The sequence below is a fragment of the Lygodium microphyllum genome, chromosome 20 (genome assembly GCF_053477565.2).
Source record: "Lygodium microphyllum isolate KBCC chromosome 20, Lygodium_microphyllum_v1.1.10, whole genome shotgun sequence".
In the NCBI taxonomy this organism is placed as follows: Eukaryota; Viridiplantae; Streptophyta; class Polypodiopsida; order Schizaeales; family Lygodiaceae; genus Lygodium; species Lygodium microphyllum.
This window is the reverse complement of record NC_141154.1, coordinates 81,248,213-81,267,475: the sequence shown is the minus strand read 5'-3', so window position 1 is coordinate 81,267,475 and position 19,263 is coordinate 81,248,213.

The window sequence follows — 19,263 nt, the reverse complement described above, 5'->3', positions numbered from 1 at the left end:
AGATTCCTATCATTCTTGGGTTAGGGTCATACCCTTCCAATACATTAGGTTTGTTGTGGCAGGATCCAGCGACCATGTCGCTTTAGTTTATAGTCTGGTCATTTGCTTCAAGGCAAATACTTAACTTTCCTTTTCCTTGGCAATTTTTCCCCAAGAAAAGTGAGTAACAGGATGATTAGTCTTCCTCTTGTAAGTTAAATTTTTTCAATAACTTGCCAACCTCATTTCGAGAGACGATAAAACTCTCTTGTGGACAAATCTCAAGTCTATACAATGTTGCAGCTTTTTGCTCATGTTTTGCATCTATTCCACGGGATCATTCTACCCATTGCTTAGCGTTGTCCCGTCACGGAATTACCTCCAGCCGAGTAGCAGGGTTTTAGGGTATCCTCCAACCCATTCCTAATTAGGTTGGCCCATGGTCCTAGAATCCCTTGTGGTTTATGTGATGTAGACAACACAATATACTTGTCTTACGACAAGGATGAACCTTTCCCAAAGGTAATAAACTAGATCAATAGTTACAACTACACCAATACATGCGATCCACTGTTCTACGCATCACATGGTTCACAATAACCCTATCCTTTCTTGGCAAAGTAAAGATGCCTGATAATCTGGACACTAACTTTCCTAGGTCCCACTAAGACTTACCCCAAATAATCATGCCACTTGCAAGTCTTAGATCATGTTTGTGCCCTTCTATTCCTCTTCGAATAACATCTTATGGTGTTAACTTCCCTCATGAATCATTACACGGAAGATCTATCTAAAAATGGGACATGCCAATAATCTTTCCATGCCTAGTATAAAGGTGTACCTTAATAAGTTCAACCTTGTAATGATGCAACAGTTGTCCTCGGCTCGTCACTTTAGAATGCACAAAAGAAAACTTACTAATAAGATCTGCAAGTGCATAGACACCTTATGCTCTTTCATTAACTCCATGATCAATTCCCATATCTTAAGCTATTTCTAATAATGTTCATATAGCCAATTCATTTTCCAATTGCATTTACTTGACTAGTTGCATTTGACATGCATGAGTGCCTCCTAGTCCATGAAGTTATCGTGAATAATTCAATACTTTTGTGTGGAATCCAAATAGATCAAACATGGACTTGCGGACTCCGGAAAATATCCACGTATGCTCAGGTTGAGCCTTCCGCATCGCACCTTGTGATCTTCCTAGAGACCATCGCGAATTCGATCTCCAGTTAGCCTTTGTGGACTTCAACTTTTTGCCTTGGCTTGAAATCTTATGACCTTGGCTCACCTACTTTGTATGCGCAACTCTCTTTGTTATATGGCTTCCTTGACCGAAGTTCCGATTTGCGGAATTTGCCTTGGCGGCCCTTAGGGTTCTTATGAGATCCCTTTGACAGTGGCGATTTGAGAGCTTTAATCCTCCTTGAAATTCCGGATTAAGGAAGGATTGATGATGTCCGCGGAAAAAGGCTCTTGCGAATGGGCCTTGCAAGAATAGGACTTTAGAGTTCTTCTTCTTCTTCCAAAAATCCAAGGACCGGCTTTGGGGGAATTGGTGGGGAAGGTTCGTAAACTACCCCTTCATCTCCTCAAAGTCCCGAGGGTTAAAAGATATTGGGAAGGGTGTTTACGAATCCCTCTTCTTCTCTACAAGATTTTGGCCAAGAGGCTTATGGGAAATCGTTGAGAAGGTTCGTCACCTCCTCTTTCTTCAAGTTCCGGGGTGTGTGCGGATAGGCCGATGGGCAACGTAGTGGGAAGGACTTTTGTCACCTCCTATTCTTCAAATCCGGGAAAAATAATGGGCTTAACGAGGCCTCCCCGTGTCACCTCCTTCTCTTCTGAATTCCCGGGGGTGTGTAGAAAGACTCATGGGGGAAAAAGGTAGTGGGAAGGGGGTTTTGACACCTCCTTCTTTTCAAATTCCCGGGGGTGTGGAAAGACTCATGGGGGGAAAAAAAGGTAGTGGGAAGGGGGGCTTAAAAGGCCCCCTTAGAAGCTTCTTTGGAGAAGCTTCTAAGAAGCTTCTCCCTACACGTGGGCACGTCGGAGCTGGGGGGGAAGGTCGAGGACCAAGCGGCGGCGGACTGGGCAGTCAGGCGAAGGCGGACTGGCGGCAGCGTGGCGCCCCACGGCGACATGGCGACAATCTCCACCTCCACGATGCCTCTTCTTTGCACGGCCCTTCCCCCAGCCACCCCCCACATCTCCTCTCTCCTCCACACGGCCACCTCCCTATGGCGACCTCTCCGTCAGTACACAACCTCCTCCGTTAGCTCTCTCCCTCCCACAGCTCTTCCAGCACAGCCCCTCTCTTCACTCCTCCTACGCAGCTCCTTCCTTCATGTCGGCAGCGGCAACCTCCGTCCACGGCCGGCCCCTTCACACAGCGGCCCACCCCTTCACGGCACACGACAGCCTTCTCACACTCTTCTTACCCCCTCCTTCTCCCCAAGAGGGGGTTTTTATAGGCCAAGGGGAGTGAGGGTTCCTCCCCACGTGTCAATTGCATGGCCTCTCTCCCATCCTTCCTTCCCATGCTAGCCCATCTCCTTTCCCCAAGCCACACATCGGTTGGGGAGGGTAATAAAAAAATTTGCAATAATATCACCTTATCCTCTTGACCTCTTCCCAAGAGGCTGTTTTCCCGCGGTTATGCGGTTTGAATTCCCCGGCCCTATTCTCGTAAGGTAGAGTGTCACTATTTCCCGCGTGTGGCTATAAATCAACTGCTGGCACTAGTGATAATCCTTGTGCGAGATTCATATGACGTGCGGAGAGTTAAAATTGACCGTACGCGGTACGCGGAAATATTACACTTTTACATTTACGAATTTATTGACCCTACAATCAGGGAGGATAGTCAAGTGTTTAAGGTATAAACGTTTCTTGGCCTTTAAATTATTCCCAAGGCATACTTAGGTATTTCTAAGTTTACCTTAATTCGGTTATCTTTTAGAATGTAATATTGAGATCACCTCGGCACGATTTTTTATTCTTGTGATGATTGATTTTTCAATCCTAAACTTTAATGCTTTGAGGTTAGATAAATTCAATTAATACTCATTTTTCCTTGCAAACGAAACTCATGCCCAATAACAAACTTTTCCTTGCCAAGATATGCAATTAGCAATGATAACTTCCTAGAATTCGAGCAACGTAAGAAACTTTTCATGAATTTCATCTTCTATGATGATTCGTTGCAAAAAGGAATAGGGCTAATGGTGCAAGATGCAGTTTTTATACCTTCAAGATTTAGCCGAAATATACTACTACAGTAGGCAGATAATCTTGCTCGTAGTTTGTTTCAAAGCATGATGCTATTTGAAAGAAACTATGTTTATTATATTATCATTTTTGCATGTTTACTTAAACTAAACTCCTTCATCGTAAATAACTAGGACAAAAATATATCTTATCCCAGACAATTCATCCTGCATGATTAAATTAAAATCGATATAAAACCAAGAAGGAAAAACCTGGTTTTGAGGTGAGATATCCACATGGATACCGGGAGGTGACCCTCCTGCAGTTACTCCTTGGACTTTCTTAGGCGGCATCGCAGTTCGAACGTGGAGGCAGTTTTTACTCTTTCTTTCAAATTTCCACCGTCTCTCTTTCGAGGCCAGAAGTCCTTCAAAAAGTTGACCACAGGAAGGAATAATAAGACATTTAGGTTCTTAGCTTCTTCGAAGAGGGAAAGGTTTATAAAGCCTAAAAAGGCCCTATAGGGTATATACACGGCAAAAAAAGTTGTGCATGAGTGTGGCTTCACAATATATTCACCTTGAGAGATTTTTGGGCATGGGAGTGAAAGGACCTAGGGGTTTTCAAATCTAGGGGGAAAATTTGAAGGGTAACACAAGGGATTATAGCACCGGGGGGGGGGGGGGGGGGAAGGTGTGAAGGAAAAAGGGTACACGGGGGTAAGGGCTTAGGGGGTGTGTTAAAAGGAGTATGGGGGGTGGAAGGGAAAAAAAAGATTATGAGGAGGGGTGAAGGGTAAAAGGAATATGAGTATAGGAGGGGGGTTTAATGGTTTTTAAGGCCGAGGGGAGTGGGGGCTATGGTGGCTTAGACACGGGTTGGGGTTTAGTGGCTCCACGGGAAGGGGTTAAGGGTAAAAATAAGAAACCCACAGGGGGGTTAATGTAAAAAGGGATATGAGGGTGTGAAAGGGGGCTTAATTTTCCCCCCCTTAAGAAGCTTCCTAGAGAAGCTTTTGAGCAGCACGTGGCGGAGTGGAAACGGTGACTTGGAGGCGTGATGGCAGCTGAAAACTCCCTGACAGCAGGTGGTGGCACTCTAAACCAATGTCTCCCTTCCTGCTACAGCACAGCATGGCGAATCAAATCTCTCTCTCTCTCTCTCTTATGACAGGCGGGGCAGCACTCCGTCCTTTCTTCCCTCCTTAAACCCTGCGGCCCTCCCTCTTTAAATAGGGGAGGGAAGGGAATCCTCCCCCCCTTGATGTGTCCGCCTGCATGGCGAGGGGCCAGCGAGGAGCTTGCCGGCTCCCTACCCCCATCGCCATTCCAGCTTGACGTGTTGCCGTGTGAGGAGGTGAATCGACGTGGTGCCGCGTGAATATATATTTGATATATATTACATTCTCTCCCCCCTTAGAGGAATCGAGATGTCCTCATCTCGAGATAAACTGGGGATATTGATGGTTGAGAGTGTCTTCTTCTATCCAAGTGGCATCCCCTTCGAGATAATCTTTCCACTGGACGAGGCATTCTCTCAAGGTTATGGATCTTAACTGTCTCTCCCTAACATCCAAGATCCTATTCGGCCTTAGTTCAAGGACTCCTTGACTAGGCATTACAATTTGTTTGTCATCAAGTACATGGTTAGGGTTGGATACATATTTTTTCAATAGGCTGATATGGAATACATTGTGAACCTTTAGGTTCTCAAGGAGTTGCAATCTATAAGCATTGGGTCCTAGGCATTTGAGGATTTTGTACGGCCCACAATACCTTGGACTTAGCTTCTTGCAACCTCCTAGGGATAGAGAACTCTTTTTAGGGCGTACGCGAATCAAGACTATGTCTCCTTCTTCGAAGACTCTTTCTCGACGCTTCAAATTTGTGTATGCCTTTTGTCTATCCTTGGCCGCTTGTATGTCTTGTCTTATTGACTTTATTTGATCATCCATGTCTTCCAACATTTGCCTTGATGCTTCAACCCTTAGGGTTAGATCAGAAAAGTTTAGAGGACTTCGACAATCATGACCATATAATGCTTGGAAAGGGGTCATCTGAATGCTTTGCTGGTAAGAAGCATTGTAGGCAAATTCTACCAAAGGCAAGTATTGAATCCACTTCTTGGGTTCTCGAGAGCAGTATGCCCTAAGCATATCCTCGATGACTTGATTTACTCGCTCTATTTGGTCATCCGTTTGGGGATGGTAGGCGGTGCTAAAACAAAGTTGGGTCCCAATAGCTTCAAAGATAGCTTTCCAGAAGTGTGATGTGAAGAGAGAATCTTGATCACTAATGATTCTTCTGGGTAAACCATGTAGCTTGAATATCTCCTTGATAAACAATCTTGCAATGTGGGAGGCTTTATAGTTTGTCTTTACTGGAATCAGGTGTGCAACCTTGGTAAGCATGTCAACCACAACCATGATGGAGTTGTATCCTCCCTGGACTTGGGGTAAGCCTATAACCAAAATCCATACTGATGAATTCCCATTTCATTTGGGGGATGTCAAGTGGTTGTAGTTTCCCTGGTATCATGATATGTTCGGCTTTGATACGTTGTCAAGACAAACATTTAGTGACATATTTGAGAACGTCACCTTTGAGCATCTCCCAATGATAGCTCTTCCTAACTGTATTAAGAGTCTTAGCATAGCCAGGATGTCCTGCAAAAGGAGAATCATGAGCTTCCCACATTATCTTATGCTTAAGTGACTGGCTTGCTGGTATACATAGCCTTGTTCTGTAGTAGATAAGTCCATTATCAATGGAAAATTCCTGATATTTAGCTTGCAACTTTTTATTCTGCTCCTTGGTAGAGATCTCATTTAGCATTGTTTGATAGGCCAAATGATGGCATGCTTCCTCTCTAGCTAATTCAAGTATAGGATTGTTTGGCATAGATACTTTTGTAGCTAGAGATCTGGCCGTTGATGGATTCTTGGCACTCTTGCCTCACCTTGAGTTGTGACAAATTCGCTTTCAGAGTTTCGAAAGGAAACTTGACCCTTTCCACACTGAATGTGGGCGTCATTGGGCTTAAGCCAATCCATTCCGAGTAGACACCCATGGATACCTAAATTCATGACTCTGAATTTGACCGAAGTCTTCTTTCCTCCCAGAAAGAACTGCACCTTATCAGTTTTCCTGGTACAAGTTACCTCACGACCATTTGCCAATTCCACAAGCAGAGTAGGTGCTTCTACTGTGGCTATTCCTAATCTTTTTGCACATGCTAGTGAGATAAAGGAATGTGTACTGCCACAATCAATCAAGGTTTTCAAACCTTTACCTTGATAGTTTGACGGTGTCTGAATCACCGAGAACTGGCGATTCGGCCCTTTCTTGTGTAAAGCGGCATGGACTGTCGCTTTTTTGAATTCTGCTTCCATGGTCGGATATTCCTCTTCTTCTTCTTCACATCTTTGCCTATTGGCAATGCAGGTGGTTCTTCCTCTTCCTCGGGTAGTGGCTCCTTGACCATGGCCTGTTCCTTGAAAAGGCGCTTGGCGATGTCCTCCACCAAGCTTGGGACATTGCCTCTTGAAGTGACCGGGTTCGTTGCATTGGAAACAACGGAGGTTTCGGCCATTACTTTGAGTAGGACCAAAGTTGTTGACGTTATTCATCCCTGCTTTCTTTCTTTGTCCCCGATTATGACCTTGAACTCTCTTCATTTGAGGTTTGAATGCTCCTCTATTCGCGTCACTATAAGACCAAGTTTTGTTACCCCTTGGTCTAGCTTGCACCTCCTGAATTATAGGCACCGCTCGAATGAGTGCAACCTAAAGATCTGATGGACACATAGATTCGAGACAGGTATTTACTGGCGGATTTAAGCCCGCACAAAATTTGGACACTTGTTGCCTCATGTCCATCTGTGGCGCATACTTTAAAAGTGAAACGAATTGAGAGTAGTATGCGTCAAGAGTGAGTCCTAGTTGTTTTAGCTCGTAGAACTCGTTCATTTTCTGCATGCGATATGCAGGTGGTAAGTATCTTCCCTGCACGGCTTTCTTCAGCTTCTCCCACGTAACGAATCCCTCTGCAATCCCTTGATCCCTGCACCATTGCTTCCACCAAAGTCTGGCTTCGCCGGTGAGCTTTAACTTGGCAAGCATAGCTTGATTGGTGGTGTAGTACCGGCTGCTTCGAAGTAATCCTCCATGGATTCAATCCAAATTTCAGCATCAGCCTGGAGGAATCTGCCTCTCCGTCAAACTCGGGTGGCTTTATCTGCTTGAGGAGGAACTTCTTCTCTTGGATCACAGCAGTACTTGATGTAGGAAGCAAATTTGGAACCTATACCTGGGGTTGTGCCTGAATAAAGGTTTTCTTAATGTTACTATACGATAATCAACGTTAGCTTATCTTTCATTTTTAGTTCAGCTATCTCGTAAACATTTTAGCTACTTATCTTTTTATCAACTGTTATGCACAGTCAGATATTGATAAAAAGAAGTCTTTATTTGTATTTACATGGGCATAAACCTTTCGAATACAACATTCCATGTGATGATAAGTCAATTGTTACATTTAGTTTGGGGAGAACAACGTTGTATTGCATTTATCTATAGGAACTGAGTAATAGTAGGCTTCTGGGTCATGGATCTTCAGGAATTGGTAAGTCATTGGAAGTTTAGGATATCCTCTCCGTTGGAATCCATACTTCTCATGGCGGCCCAACACTTTAATTCTGTTGGCGGGGATTACACGGGTTACTTCCTCATATACATATGAGTTCATTTCAACCCTTCGACCTTGAATATGTAAAGTCGAATTTACGTGAGCTTCCACAAAAACGAACAGCTTCATGACTTTCAAGTCTTCCAACCACTTGATCCTTTTTAAGTTGGTCTGTAGATAAGCAGACCGGTGGGTGGCTATATAATAGATTCCTGAAGCACCCGTCCATCTTCGTTCCATGTACAAAGGTGATGGATTATAGATTTTCTCCAGGATGTTCATCATCCCAATTCTTTGTCTATAAAGCGGAGAATGCATTGCAGTCATATACTTGACCCGAAATACCAAAAATTTGTTCCATTGTAATTCTGCAAGACAGTATTGAAGGTAACGAAATGTTTAGACAACAACAATTTCTTTACTTCCTTTTATTGATATCTCATAAAAACAATTCCGTTGTTGGTCGGCTCTGATACCAACTGTAACGTATCCACTAGTATCATCCAGCACACGTCTTAGCAGTCCATCGGAAAGGATGTCTAGAAAGCTCTGCCCGGCACTCCCATGGAATGATACGGGACTTGCGATCTAGGTCTTCCCGCATCTGCCATGTAGCGGAAGTATCCTGGCCGTTCCCACTTAGGATCGACCGGAATTAGGGTTTTCTTGATTGGTCATTACCTAACAGCAACTAGCGTCGGACCCAAGCGAACTACTTTACGCAGAAACCCCAGGTCCGAAGCGAATTCACATTGCACTTGGTTCAAGGAGAATGGAAAATGAGAGGGATGCAAAGCTCAACCTCTCTGCCATAAGGCATAGTCCCATTTCGTTCCCCTAAAACAGCATAAATCGGTTAAGACATAACTCTAGGTCAACGCTTTTGTTGTTTGTGTCCTTTGACGATCATCCCGCTGTTCTTAAAGATTTGAGAGAAGTTCCCGGCCAACCGGGACCACCCAACCGTAGGACAGACAGGCCCATCCTCCGCACTTTCCTCGATTTGTTTTGGTTATGTAATTATCTAACACATTAATTTGACATGTAACAATCAGCTTATTTAATCAATCCGTTAAGCATTGGTTCCTTCACATAATCTTATCATGTGACATAGAAAAACAATATCAAACAAGTTCTTTATTAATATATCATCATTTTTTTTATCTTTGAAATACAAGGAGTTCTGCCCGTAGGCTTGTCCACAATCTGCCCGAAGACTATCCAAAAATCCACGGGGATCACTAATCCAAGCTTCTGCCCGTAGACTAGTATCCGGGCCTCGAGATCCAATCCCGAGTCACGTTAGCCCCTTGTGCAGGACCCAGAAGGCGAGGGATTTACGGCCAGAGCCCCCCTGGCACCCAAGCGTCCTCCTGCTCCAAGTAGAGCTCAACGAAGAGACCTCTCACGGCGGGTTCGGTCCACGTTCCCGGCATGGCCAACAACCCCCTTGGTTAGGGTCAGGCAAGCAGTCGGGGGTAACTAAAACTGCCTCTCCCTTCAGGCCTTCAACCTGAAGTATAGGTATTCATTTAATTTGTAATTCATAAATCAAACAGTGCTCTAAAATCTCTAGCAAGCAACAACATTTCCATTAATCGACCTTGTTGTTTGGCAAACTGCTAAGGAATGATTCTTTCCTTTCAAATGCATCAGCACTCGTTCCTAGGTGTCCATCAACTTGGCAAGATCCCTTATATTCTGGGTTAGGGCGTTCCTTATTAACCCAACTTAGTCAACCCTAAAGTTCATTGGATACTTTAGTTTCCGGTTTTTAACTTCCCTTATTTAGAAGGATATCAAAGAATATATCCTTTTGCAAGATAACTTGCATAAGGATTCGCCATCCTTGTTGAAGGTATTTAACCTTTCTTCTTGTGAATCAATCACAAGACTATATGACCTCGTACTTGCTGCGCAAGTCATGCATCGTAATATACGATGAAATAATCTGTTTTAGTATCTTTAAGCTGATGTTTGTCAGACCTAGGGTCTCTTTTTAAGAACCTCATGGACAAACCCTAGTTCTTTTACATTTATGAATTTATTGACCCTACAATCAGGGAGGATAGTCAAGTGTTTAAGGTATAAACGTTTCTTGGCCTTTAAATTATTCCCAAGGCATACTTCGCAGCATAGGTATTTCTAAGTTTACCTTAATTCGATTATCTTTTAGAATATAATATTGAGATCACCTCGGCATGATTTTTTATCCTTGTGACGATTGATTTTTCAATCCTAAACTTTAATGCTTTGAGGTTAGGTAAATTCAATTCATCCTCATTTTTCCTTGCAAACAAAACTCATCCCAAATAACAATCTTTTCCTTGCTAAGATATGCAATTAGCAATGATAACTTCCTAGAATTCGAGCAACGTAAGAAACCTTTCATGAATTTTATCTTCTATGATGATTCGTTGCAAAAAGGAATAGGGCTAATGGTGCAAGATGCAGTTTTTATACCTTCAAGATTTAGCTAGATAATCTTGCTCGTAATTTGTTTCAAAGCATGATGCTATTTGAAAGAAACTATGTTTATTATATTATCATTTTTGCATGTTTACTTAAACTAAACTCCTACATCGTAAATAACTAGGACAAAAATATATATTATCCCAGACAACTCATCCTGCATGATTAATTTAAAACCGATATAAAACCAAGAAGGAAAAACCTGGTTTTGAGGTGAAATATCCACATGGATACCGGGAGATGACCCTCCCGCAGCTAGTCCTTGGACTTTCTTAGGCGGCATCGTAGTTCGAACGTGGAGGCAGTTTTTACTCTTTCTTTCAGATTTCCACCATCTCTCTTTCAAGGCAAGAAGTCATTAAAAAAGTTGACCACGAGAAGGAATAATAAGACATTTAGGTTCTTAGCTTCTTCGGAGAGGGAAAGGTTTATAAAGCCTAAAAAGGCCCTATAGGGTATATACACGGCAAAAAAAGTTGTGTGTGAGTGTGGCTTCGCAACATACGCACCTTGAGAGATTTTTGGACATGGGAGTGAAAGGACCTAGGGGTTTTCAAATCTAGGGGGAAAATTTGAAGGGTAACACAAGGGATTATAGAATGGGGGGGAAGGTGTGAAGGAAAAAGGATACATGGCGGTAAGGGCTTAGGGGGTGTGTTAAAAGGAGTATGGGGGTGGAAGGGAAAAAAAGATTATGAGGGGGGGTGAAGGGTAAAAGGATTATGAGTATAGGAGGGGGGTTTAATGGTTTTTAAGGCTGAGGGGAGTGGGGGCTATGGTGGCTTAGACATGGGTTGGGTTTAGTGGCTCCACAGGAAGGGGTTAAGGGTAAAAAAAAAGAAACCCGCTGGGGGGGTTAATGTAAAAAGGGATATGCGGGTGTGAAAGGGGGCTTAATTAGCCCCCCCTTAAGAAGCTTCCTAGAGAAGCTTCTGAGCAGCACGTGGGGGCGTGGAAACGGTGACTTGGAGGCGTGATGGCGGTTGAAAACTCCTTGACAGCAAATGGCGGCACTCTAAACCAATGTCTCGCTTCCTGCTACGGCGCAGCATGGCGAATCAAACCGCTCTCTCTCTCTCTATTATGACAGGCGGGGCAGCACTCCGTCCTTTCTTCCCCACTTAAACCCTGCGGCCCTCCCTCTTTAAATAGGGGAGGGGAGGGAATCCTCCCCCCGTTGATGTGTTCGCGTGCATAGCGAGGGGCCTGAGCAAGCTCCAGCGAGGAGCTTGCTGGCTCCCTACCCCCATCGCCATTCTAGCTTGACATGTTACCGTGTGAGGAGGCGAATCAACGTGCTGTCGTGTGAATATATATTTGATATATATTACATTCTCTCCCCCTTAGAGGAATCGAGATGTCCTCATCTCGAGATAAACTGGGGATATTGATGGTTGAGAGTGTCTTCTTCTATCTAAGTGGCATCCCCTTCAGGATAATCTTTCCATTGGACGAGGCATTCTCTCAAGGTTCTGGATCTTAACTATCTCTCCCTAACATCCAAGATCCTATCCGGCCTTAGTTCAAGGACTCCCCTTGACTAGGCATTACAATTTGTTTGTCATCAAGTACATGGTTAGGGTTGGGTACATATTTTTTCAATAGGCTGATATGGAATACATTGTGAACCTTTAGGTTCTCAGGGAGTTGCAATCTATAAGCATTGGGTCCTAGGCATTTGAGGATTTTGTACGGCCCACAATACCTTGGACTTAGATTTTTGCAACCTGCTAGGGATAGAGAACTCTTTTTAGGGCATACGCGAATGAAGACTATGTCTCCTTCTTCGAAGACTCTTTCTCGACGCTTCAAATCTGCGTATGCCTTTTGTCTATCCTTGGCCGCTTGTATGTCTTGTTTTATTGACTTTATTTGATCATCCATGTCTTCCAACATCTGCCTTGACGCTTCAACCCTTAGGGTTGGATCAGAAAAGTTTAGAGGACTTCGACAATCATGACCATATAATGCTTGGAAAAGGGGTCATCTAAATGCTTTGCTGGTAAGAAGCATTGTAGGCAAATTCTACCAAAGGCAAGTATTCAATCCACTTCTTGGGTTCTCGAGAGCAGTATGCCCTAAGCATATCCTCCATGACTTGATTTACTCGCTCTGTTTGGCCATCCATTTGGGGATGGTAGGCGGTGCTAAAACAGAGTTGGGCCCCAATAGCTTCAAAGATAGCTCTCCAGAAGTGTGATGTGATGAGAGAATCTCGATCACTAATGATTCTTCTGGGTGAACCATGTAGCTTGAATATCTCCTTGAAAAACAATCTTACAATGTGGGAGGCTTTATAGTTTGTCTTTACTGGAATCATGTGTGCAACCTTGGTAAGCATGTCAACCACAACCATGATGGAGTTGTATCCTCCCTGGACTTGGGGTAAGCCTATAACCAAAATCCATACTGATGAATTCCCATTTCATTTGGGGGATGTTAAGCGGTTGCAGTTTCCCTGGCATCATGACATGTTTGGCTTTGATACATTGGCAAGACAAATATTCAGTGACATATTTGAGAACGTCACCTTTGAGCCTCTCCCAATGATAGCTCTTCCTAACTGTATTAAGAGTCTTAGCATAGCCAGGATGTCCTACGAAAGGAGAATCATGAGCTTCCCACATTATCTTCTGCTTAAGTGACTGGCTTGTTGGTATACATAGCCTTGTTCTGTAGTAGATAAGTCCATTATCAATGGAAAATTCTTGATATTTAGCTTGCATCTTTTGATTCTGCTCCTTGGTAGAGATCTCATTTAGCATTGTTTGATAGGCCAAATCATGGCATGCTTCCTCTCTAGCTAATTCAAGTATAGGATTGTTTGGCATATATACTTTTGTAGCTCAAGATCTGGCCATTGATGGATTCTTGGCACTCCTACCTCACCTTGAAATGTGACAAATTCCCTTTCAGAGTTTCGAAAGGAAACTTCACCCTTTCCACAGTGAATGTGGGCGTCACTAGGCTTAAGCCAAATCCATTCCGAGTAGACACTCATGGATACCTAAATTCATGACTCTGAATTTGACCGAAGTTTTCTTTCCTCCCGGAAAGAATTCCACCTTAGTAGTTTTCCTGGTACAAGTTACCTCATGACCATTTGCCAATTCAAGAAGCAAAGTAGGTGCTTCTACTATGGCTATTCCTAATCTTTTTGCACATGCTGGTGAGATAAAGGAATGTGTACTACCACAATCAATCAAGGTTTTCAAACCTTTACCTTGATAGTCCGATGGTGTCTGAATCACCGAGAACTGGCGATTCGGCCCTTTCTTGTGTAAAGCGGCATGGACTGTCGCTTTTTTGAATTCTGCTTCCATGGTCAGATCTTCCTCTTCTTCTTCTTCGCATCTTTGCCTATTGGCAATGCATGTGGTTCTTCCTCTTCCTCGGGTAGCGGCCCTTGACCACGGCCTGTTCCTTCAAAAGGCACTTGGCGATGTCCTCCACCAAGCTTGGGACATTGCCTCTTGAAGTGACCGGGTTCGTTGCACTGGAAACAATGGAGGTTTCGGCCATTACTTTGAGTAGGAACAAAGTTGTTGACGTTATTCATCCTTGCTTTATTTGTTTATCCCTGATTATGACCTTCAACTCTCTTCATTTGAGGTCTGAATGCTCCTCTGTTCGGGTCACTATAAGACCAAGTTTTGTTACCCCTTGGTCTAGCTTGCACCTCCTAAATTATAGGCGCCGTTCGAATGAGTGCATCCTGAAGATCTGATGGACGCATAGATTTGAGACAGGTATTTACTAGCGGATTTAAGCCCGCACAAAATTTGGACACATGTTGCCTCATGTCCATCTGTGGCGCATACTTTAAAAGTGAAACAAATTTAGAGTAGTATGCGTCAAGAGTGAGTCCTAGCTGTTTTAGCTCGTAGAACTCGTTCATTTTCTGCGTGCGATATGCAGGTGGTAAGTATCTTCCCTACACGGCTTTCTTTAGCTTCTCCCAGGTAACGGATCCCTCTGCAATCCCTTCATCCCTACACCATTGCTTCCACCAAAGTCTGGCTTCGCCGGTGAGCTTTAACTTAGCGAGCATAGCCTGATTGGTGGTGCAGTACCGGTTGCTTCGAAGTAATCCTCCATGGATTCAATCCAAATTTCAGCATCAGCCTGGACGAATCTGCCTCTCCCGTCAAACTCGGGTGGCTTTATCTACTTGAGGAGGAACTTCTTCTCCTAGATCATAGCAGTACTTCATGTATGAAGCGAATTTGGAACCTATACCTAGGGTTATGCCTGAATAAAGGTTTTCTTAACGTTACTATACGATAATCGACCTTAGCTTATCTTTGATTTTTAGTTCAGCTATCTCGTAAACAATGTAGCTACTTATCTTTTTATCAACTGTTATGCACAGCCAGATATTGATAAAAAAAAGTCTTTATTTGTATTTACATGGGCATAGACCTTTCGAATACAACATTCCGTGTGATGATAAGTCAATTGTTACATTTAGTTTGGGGAGAACAACTTTGTATTGCATTTATCTACAGGGATTGAGTAATAGTAGGGTTTTGGGTCATGGATCTTCAGGAATTGGTAAATCATTGGAAGTTCAGGATATCCTCTCCGTTGGAATCCATACTTCTCATGATAGCCCAACACTTTAATCCTGTCTGCGGGGATTACACAGGTTACTTCCTCATATACATATGAGTTCATTTCAACCCTCCGACCTCGAATATGTAAAGTCGAATTTATGTGAGCTTCCACAAAAACGAATAGCTTCATGACTTTCAAGTCTTCCAACCACTTGATCCTTTTTAAGTTGGTCTGTAGATAAGCATGTTACAACTATATATATCATCTCTCACTTGACTTGGGTCTCACCTATATATACTAACTCTACATCAATATGAATCATTCTTTGGGAGCATGTCTTGTGTATATCTCTCGTACTCTCTCTCTCTCTCTCAACATGGTATCAGAGCTATGGATGCATAGCAACAACAAGGAAGATAAGTTGTTTCATTGTTTATACTTGATTGAATTCTTTGCACAAGTGCTCTCGAATCCTGCCAAAACTGCTTGTCAATCGGAGTTCTGGATCAAAAGTTATGATAGTTCAGGATTCAAGACAGCAATTCTGCTCGAATCTGCGATTCTTTATTTAAAACTGTATTTCTAATTACAGTTCGTTAATTCCCAATTATAGTTTATTAATCTCTCGTTTTCGTTAATGATGTTGATTACGACAAGCAAACATCTTGCTATTTTTAGCGATGTTTTATTATCGTTCACGTTCTTTGCTCGACCAAAATAGCGCTTTTCTTATATGCGTCATCTCGTATTGCACATTACGGCTCTCTATTTCGGGATTTCTTTTTAGTCACTCAATACTTTTCGTCGTTCTTACGTGCATATCCCTATTTTGATTGTCATGCGTCTCAACTACGCTCGTCTTGATCATGGTTTGCAGATTCTGCGATCTCATCTTATTTGTTTTCTCTCGACATACAGGCATGGCCAATTGCGTAATTGTTAACGGATATCCATCTGGCCAACGTTCGGTTCCCTTCTTCCAAGGACAAGGCTTTCCTGGGTGGAAAGCAAAGATGATGCTAATTCTTGAAGGTGACGAATTATTTGATATTGTTTTGGGCGACCTGTCTTGCCCAGTTCAACCTATTGATGTGATGAATAACAATTCTGTGATTACTGATGGTCCATTATTTGAACAATGGAAAATTGATCATATTGATTGGATTCGTCGTGACAAAGCGGCTCGTCGTTATATATTGTTTGCACTTCCTGACTCACTTATGTTGGATGTCTTTCATCTGGAAACCTCTCATGCTATTTGGGAGTATCTTATCTCAACGTTTGAGAAGAAATCGGTCACCGAAATTTTATATCTCCAAACTTGTTTGAAGAATCTTCAATATAAGGTTGGTACCTCTATGCACTCTCATATCGAGGCTTTTAAAGACATTATCAATCAGCTTGGTGCTGCCGGCACTCCTGTTGCTAAAAATCAGATTGTTACTCAACTTCTTCATACCATCAAAGATCCTTTATATGACAATATCATCACTATTTTGTCTAACAAGGATGATATCCACTTTGACAAAGCATGTATATCTCTTATTGAATATTCTCAACGTCATGAGCATCATTTGGAAAAATCTGATGCTCTTTTGGTCACTCGGGAACAAAGGGATTTTGATGCTGCTTTTGTTGCTCGCAAGCGTCCTGCTTCACATTTTCAGCAGGGTGCACGCCCTAATCCAGGTAGTAAATCTTCTCGTCTTGCTTATCCTAACAAGCATTGCTCTTATTGTCATAAGAAAGGTCATGTGGCTTCTGATTGCTGGGCATGTCAATATGATGAGGAGCATGGAGTTACTACAAAGCAACCTCGCTCGTCCAAAAGTTTTCCTCCTTGTGATTATTGTGCACATACAGATCATCCATCTCATCGTTGTTATAAACGCAGATATGATGAAGAACGTTCTCGAGCTTATATTGTTCAACAAACTACAACTAATGATAATCATACTCATCAGGAGCTCAATTTCGTCCATTATGATATCTCTCCAGAAAAGGTACTTCATGTTCATGATGGTTCTCTATTCATCGTTGATTCAGGTGCCACTGGAAACATGACATACCAATTGCAGTGGCTTCACAATTATCATTCTCTTCCTGTCAAGAAGTTTGTTTACCTTGCGGATGATACGACTTGTCAAGTCAAAGGAGTGGGCGATTTATATCTGGGGACTGTTTCATCCACTAGAATATTAAGAGGAGTTCTTCATGTTCCAGATTTGCAAAGAAATCTTCTTTCTGTTGCTCGTCTAGTTGATCTTGGTTTGTTTGTTGGCTTTGATCATAATCAATGTCGTATAGAGAAAGATGGGCATACTATAGCAGTGGCTCCTCGACATGGTAATCTATTTGAGCTATCATTGAATGATACAGTTGCAAATGTTGTTACTGCCCCTGGAGATGCAGATTGCAAATTATGGCATCAACGATTTGCACACTCCGATTTTGCCAAAATTCTTGATCTTCATCGTCATGGTCTTGTGCAAGGTATGGATCTTAAATCTCATCCACGTATGGGAATATGTGAGTACTGTGCACTTGGAAAACACCATCGTTCGCCTTTCCACACTTCTCCTTCATCACATTCTTGTGCTCTCTTGGATTTGGTTCATACCAATATTTGCGGTCCTTTTCCTGCCTCAAAGTCTCAATATCGATATTTTATAACTTTCATTGATGATTTCTCACGGTACACACATGTCTATCTTCTTCGACATAAGTCTGAGGCTTTATCTATATTTAAACAATACAAGATAAGTGTGGAGCTTCAAACTGGATTCTCTATAAAGACGCTTCACAGTGACAATGGCGATGAATATGTATCCAATCTATTTGATGACTTCTGTAAGGATCAAGGTATTCATCATCAGTTTACAGTTCCTTATTCTCCTCAGCAAAATGGTATTGCTGAGCGCAAAAATCGCACGATTCTTAATGCTATACGTTGCATGCTTATACACTCTGGTTTGTCTCGAAAGTTTTGGACTGAAGCACTTCTAACAGCTGTTTTTATTCAAAATCATCTTCCAACTACTACACCTGCTGGTAAAATTCCTATAACAATTTGGACAGGGAAGACACCTTCAGTCTCTCACTTTCGCACATTTGGCTGCATTGCTTATATTCATGTGCCCAAGGACACTCGACATAAGTTGGATTCTCTAGGTTTGAAGGTTATTTTTCTTGGTTATTCAGATCATTCCAAAGGTTACAAATTTTATGATCCTTCTTCTCAAAAGGTTATCATTAGTCGTGATGCTATATTTGATGAGAAGACTATGGGTGGCACATGGTCATCAGATGTTTCAGATGATACACAATCTTTGCTTAGTGCATTTCATTACTTGCTTTGTGATTCTACTAATTCTGATGATCATAAACCTCCTTCACCTCCAAAGAAGATTGATGAAAATTTGGAGATCTATGTTGATCTTCCTATTGAGATAGAGCATGGATTCTATTCTATTAAATATGATGTCTTTGATGATGCTATGTCTGTCCAAGAGGATCCAATATCATATATGGAAGCTATCAATTCGTCTCAAAGGGATCAATGGCAAGAAGCTATGCAAGCTGAGTACGATTCTTTAATCTCCAAAGGTACATGGATTCTTACTGAACTCCCCCCAAATCGTGTTCCTATCAAATGTAAATGGGTTTATAAAACCAAGACCAAAGCTGATGGCTCGTTTGATAAGTTCAAAGCACGACTTGTTGCAAAATGTTACTCACAGATTGCAGGAGTAGATTATCAAGAAACATTTTCTCCCGTTGTGCGCTCCACAACTGTTCGTATGATTTTGGCTTTTGCAACACTATTTGATCTAGAAATTCACCAAATGGATGTTAAAACGGCTTTTCTCAATGGAGATCTTGAAGAAGAAATCTATATGGAGCAACCTGAAGGTTTTATGATTGCAGGAAAGGAGCATCTTGTATGTCAGCTTCATCGTGCATTATATGGATTGAAGCAAGCCTCTCGTGCTTGGTATATTAAGATTGATCAGTTTCTCACATCTAAAGGTTTTGTTGCATGTTTTGCTGACCCAAATCTTTACATCAAAAGGGAGGACAAATATTTTATTATTCTTGCTCTATATGTTGATGATACTATTCTTGTGTCAAATAATATTGCTTTCTTGGATGCTATGAAGAAGCTTTTATCGATTGCATTTGAAATGGTGGATCTTGGTGAGATACATTCTTGTTTGGGTATTCAAGTTCAATGACACCGACAACAAGGCATTCTTCTTCTTCGCCAGACAAAGTTTATTAATGATATTGTTAAGAAGTTTGGGTTGACAAATGCGCACTCTGCTAACACTCCCATTCTTTCAAGCTCTACCAA